Genomic DNA, 5,832 nt, shown 5'->3' with positions numbered 1-5,832 from the left:
CTTATTTTGTTGTTTTCCATAATCTGGGCCAGCGGAAGCATGCAGATGTTAAACAGAAGTGGCCCCAGAATGGAGCCTTGAGGAACTACACAGGTCATATTTGTATGCTCAGATGCATAATTATGCATAATTAGTATAGATACAAAGTAATCCCTACTCTTTAAGTTGGATTCAAACCAGTTTAGTACTGAGCCAGAATTGGTCTACAAATAAACTTGGTTGACTGTGTCAAATGCAGCACTGAGATCAAGTAATATTAAGACTGACGTTTTTCCACTATCTGTGTTTAAGTGGAAGTCATTAAACACTTCAACAAGAGCCGTCTCAGTGCTGTGGTGTGGTCAAAGACTGGAAGGCATCAAAACTGTTATTTAGTGACAAGAAATGATTGAGTTGTTGAAAAAACACTTTTTCTATGATATTACTTACAAATAGAAGGTTTGATATCGACATATCATTAGTAAAGTGTCTAGATTGTTCTATAGTAATCAAGATGATTGATGTTTGTAGAGAGCCGCTGGGATGACTTTCAAGGATACCAATTTGCCTAAATGCATATAAACACATACAAGATACAGTCTATAATCATAATGTTATGGACTTAGGTGGGACCCAAACGCAGTCATAGACAGTGTTGGTAGGTAACTAGTATTTATTTTGCAGATGATGGAGACTGGGCTGGCATAAGCATGGATTGGAGAAGAGCATGGCAAGCGGAGGTAGCTTGGAAGCTAGGTGGTTTCTGGCAAACAAGCAGGGAGAAGTGAGGTTGGCAGTTGGGTGAGTGAGGAACACAAGGAAACATTAGGGATCTTCAGGATGACACAGCCACAGCCGTAACACTTGGAGCTTGAGATATTCATATTTAAATTTGATCCAAAGACATTCTTGGAATTTCACTGACATAAAGTTTCACCAGTTTCCACCAAACCTGTTGTGCAGCACAGGATAAAGCTTGATTGATGTTGCAAAGGTGTTATTTTTACCTCGCAATCTGCTATCAAAACCTTCACAGTGCGTGATTTGAAAGTAGACAGAAAACAAAGAACTGAAGTTAGGGGCTGTCTCAAAAGTGGATGTACACAAAAAAGAGAGTTTTATAGATGTCTTATTTTTTCATGGACACTTTGTTTTAATCTGGACCTGCTCCCAGTGAAAGCATAATCTACCTTTTTTAATTCCCCAATGGATGGATGGATAATTATGATTTTGTCTTTATCATAGACCCTTCGGACCATCTTTCCATTCACCCGGGTCTCCTCCCATTATATTCACAACTTTTACAACAATTTTTACAGAAAAAAGCAAGCAGTATGACCATTGTCATTCTGACTTGTAAATTGAATACATTCCTTGAACATTGAATATTCCTGCCAGCAGTGAATCATATCTTTATAAGACGCTGATCAATAAACACAGTTAAATCAAGTGAGAAATTATTTTCTGTTTCATTAGAAAGACAGTCAGAATGACTAGAAGAAAAAGACTGATGGACGTAAATTGAGAGCTCAAAAAGATAAGTAAAAAGAAATAGGTAGAGATGGGTACAGTGATTGAACGAAAAAGGAAAGAGGGTAGATAGGGGAGGGAAGATTGAATCAGAGGACAAGGTGAAAGGATGTCAAATAGTAAAAGTGAAGGCAGATAAGTACTATTAGATAGAGAGGTAGATAGAAAAATAGATAACAGGAGAGAGTGATGTAGAGCTGGAAGGAGAAACAAAAAGAGGAGCAAAAGCAATTGAATTTGAGGAGAAGATGGAAGGGTGTCAAATGGTATTATTGAAAGCAGATAAATACGGATGGATGGATGGATTGATGGATAGACAGACATAGGTTGGCCTAATGAAGCAGAGAATGAGGCTACGCAAAGGGGGAGAATAAGATGAGGGTCACCAGACAATGGAGGGATAGAGGGAACAAAAAGAAAAAAAAGAGGAGTGACACAGGGAGGGAGTAAATATGGGTCACTTCAGACAAATGAGGAAAAGAGGAGTATAGGCAAGCTAAAGATGAGGCAGAGATGGGGTCACTGGAGTTAAAATGAAAAGATGAAGGGAGGAAAATGAGGGGAAGATGAAAAGGTAGGTGAGATGAAAAGAAGTTGGTGAAAGAATGGAGAGAAGAGAGGAGGCTAGGTAAGAGTGAGAGACGTAGCTGCAAAGCAAGGACAGAGAAGGAGAAGATGAAGGGGAAACAGCCGTAATGAGAAGCAGAGAAAGAGGGAGGACAACAGAAAATATCATCAGGATTGTTTTTTTTATTTAATTTTACAGAGGTTCATGGTCCCGTGGGGATTAATCCCATTGACCTTTCTTTAAGTGCCACCAGCAAGTTGAAATTTGTGGTTTTTAATGAAATGTCTGAACAATGTTGGAGAGATTGCCATGCGATTTCCTGTCACTATGAATTATATAGTCTATATCTATAACGTTTTAGGATGTCCCCCCATTTTTGGCCAGATGTCCCGTAGCGTTGATTCATGAGGACTATGGTTAACTGCTCCTCAGATCTCTGCAGGGTAAATCAAAACAGCTAGCTAGACTGAGCTAGCTAAACTCAGATCTGTCCAATCTGATTTTTTTTTTGTTGCACAACTAAAACAACCTTTGAACGTACACTTGTTCCACCAAAACAAGTTCCTTCAAGGGATTATTTTGCAGTGGCATCGTGGCTCTGTCCAGCACTCGGTGCTTCCCACAACAATTGTGATTGGTTAAAAGAAACTATTAAACCAGAACACGTTTTTCTCCCATCTTGTAATGCTGTGTGGACCGGCCAGACCCTCCTCCGCAGCGCTATGGAGGAAGGTCTGGCAATGTGAGACTGAATTATAAGACTTTGGTGATTGCTCGCCTTTTCATCTAGCACCATCCTCAGTTAAAATTTGTTGACTTTTCCAATATTTTATGATTAAAATTATAATTAAACACAGCCACACATAACCCTTCTAGTCAGACATATTGAAAACACCTGTGTAAAATCAATTTTTAAATCATTGTTATGTTGTAGGGCATTTTTATTACTTTTCTTGCTGGCGTTCGCTGTGTTACCAGTCTACTCAACTCCAGTGTCATAACTACAGAGTAAATTTATCCAGTAACAGCAATCATCTGGCATGTTTCTCTTATTCAAATTTCAATAACGGTTGACTACTGTAAGTTCTCAAACTGCTACTTTGTACTGTTTTGATAAACTGTTATGTCCACATAGATTATTCCTCTAAGTATATATGTATACCGTATATATAAAATATTTACTGGTGACATAACCCAGTTTCTACATGCAGATGATGAAAATTTCATATGATCATTTAAATCTGCCCCTCAGTGGACCAAGCTCTGTGGCAAGTTATAGGCTTTCATATCAGAGACTCAACCAGCAGACATTATTATGATTCTGCCAACTGACGACAGTTCAGTCTGATTTATGAAAATTATCTGTCTTCTCTCCCACAAGTCAGATGTAAAGGCTTCAACTTGTAGAGGTAAAAAGAAAGAAATACTTTAAACTAGAGCGTGTTGAGTCCAAATTCAAGGCCCGCGTAGACACGATTCCATTAGTTAAACCACCTAGTTAGAAAACAAAGCTTCTTCAAGTCAGTAAACAGTTTTGCCAAATGAGTTATGATTAAAATCCTCAATAAATCATTGCCATGTTTGAACTGTTAAACCATGCGACCAAACACTTTGTCTTGCCAAGTTTCTTTTGATTTTGTATTACTTTTAGTCAGATTTTAAGACTTTTCTGCTGTAGTGCTAACTAGTTGTCTTGCACTCTTTATTTATTTTTAAAGATTCTTTTTTGGGCATTATTGGCCTTTATTTTTGACAGGACAGCTGAAGAAATGAAAGGGGAGAGAGAGGGGGAATGAAATGCAGCAAAGGGCTACAGGTCGAAGTCCAACCCGGGCCCGCTGCATCGAGGAGTAAACCTCTACGTATGGGCGCCCGCTCCACCAACTGAGCTATCTGGGCGCCATTGTCATGCACTCTTAATTGTTAAAGCTGACTCGATATGTTGAGCAACTCTCCAATCTTTTCACATACCACCTCGAGGTTTGAACAGTAACTATAAGATCAGCACATGAATATGTCTGACCTCACTACAGTATAATTTGAGTGTAGTTTGTGGGGCACCACAGATTTGAAACAAGCTTGAAGAAAACTGGAAATTGACACATTCTGTCCCCATCTTTAAGAAAAGTCTGAAGTACATTGCCTATTATCAGCAAAGGCATATTCTGTTTACTAATCTGAAATAATTTAAAAAAACGAACTGAGAAAATATACAAGAACCCTTTTTGCAATTGTGTTAGCACAAAATGTAATCTGTAATCTGCTGCCCTGGTTAATAAAAACAACGCAACTGACCTCAGCTGGTATTCTGTCTATAATAGAGTGCAATGGAAATTTCTAAACGTCCCCAAACTTTTCACCTGTAATGTATATTTATTTTTGTCTGTAGTAATTTACATAATTACATATGTTACAAACTAAAGTTTTTATCACACATTGGATGTCTTCTCTTGCCATGTGGTGTTCCCATTGCTTACATCTTCATTACTTTGTGAAAAACAGTAAGTGTGCAGTTTAGTTATAGTAAAGGAAGTATTTTTCACACTTTTTATAACTGTATGTAACGTCAGACATCTTATCTGGACATATTGGTGTCTTTGCTCTTTCACCTGTTCACTGCTTCTATCAAACGGAACAATACATGTAACCGTTTCATTCTTATTTGGGGTTTCTTCATTTCCCCAAAAATCTTTCTGAGCTTTCCATGTATATATACATGGGGACTGGGGTGTGTGGTCTGACTTTGAAATATTTCATGAACCATTCTTCCTAGCTACTTCCCACTTGGTTTCCGGGGTGCCCAATGAACTTGGGATTTGGAATATGGAGCAGGTTGGACAAAGCTGGATAAAACTGAAACTAAATAAAACTAAAAGACCGCAGAAAAAAGCGCCGCCATAACGCTGGCTCTCCCATGCCTACCCTTCACAATTAAGGTCCATCTTAAATTGACTCAGCATTTTGCTAAGAGGAAACTCAGTCAAAAAACAATTTCTACCCTCCACGATAACAAGTCCCAAAACTTGTACAGTTTACCATTTGGTGTTTGTGGTTTAGTGATTACAGTTTTGGGAAAATGAGCCAAGGATTCCGCAACCAATTGGGAAAACCTGTAAGTGCTTTGAGTCCTTCTATATGTAATTCCAAAAAGGTTTATTTGAACGGGCACTGTACTAGTGTATAATAAACAAAATACAACAAACCGTATGAGCACAGTGGGAATCTCGGCAAGATGACCAAAAGAGAAGAAGAGAAAAAGAGTATGAAAGAGGGATAGAGAGAATAAAAAGTAAAATAAATGAAGAAGGTCAACAGGAATAAGGGATGCAAAAAGACCGGAAATGAATTGGGACTAAAAACACTCTCTCCCTTTTTCTGTCTTTTCTTCTATTTTAGCCCAGAGGTGGCATTCATTTTCTTCTTCTCTTTTTCAATCCCTCCTTTCATCATAGTCTTCCTCCCTCCAGATGCCTTTGCATTAAAGCTAAACCGTTCACTGATTCCCTTCTAAAACAAACACGCATATGTATTCAGCACGGCAAAACACCACTGGGACCAGAAGACAGCTTAATTGTGTGTGGGTGTGTGGGTGTGTGGATAAATCAGTGTTATTTAGTGGTCCCCCCCAGGGAGAGTGTTTGAGTGTGTGTATGACAGCCTCAATGTAAGCAGATCCTTTTCTAGCATGTAAAGTCAGAATGGACATCTTGCATTTGGAGACAACACACACACACACACACACACACACACACACA

The 5,832-nt window shown here is 38.6% G+C and overlaps 1 long non-coding RNA gene across 1 annotated transcript in view; it reads left to right on the top strand.

Moving 5' to 3' along the window:
* The first annotated feature begins 3,033 nt into the window (after positions 1–3,033).
* The window catches only part of LOC116670194 (uncharacterized), a 17,771-nt gene continuing 14,972 nt past the window's right edge, over positions 3,034–5,832 (top strand). The window contains exon 1 of the long non-coding RNA XR_004326965.1: positions 3,034–3,045. This is a non-coding gene — a long non-coding RNA (uncharacterized LOC116670194). The remainder of the gene's footprint in view (positions 3,046–5,832) is intronic.

The sequence above is a fragment of the Etheostoma spectabile genome, chromosome 20, assembly GCF_008692095.1.
Source record: "Etheostoma spectabile isolate EspeVRDwgs_2016 chromosome 20, UIUC_Espe_1.0, whole genome shotgun sequence".
NCBI lineage: Eukaryota > Metazoa > Chordata > Actinopteri > Perciformes > Percidae > Etheostoma > Etheostoma spectabile.
Note: the sequence above shows the minus strand (reverse complement) of the source record. Positions and strands in the feature narration are given on the sequence as shown.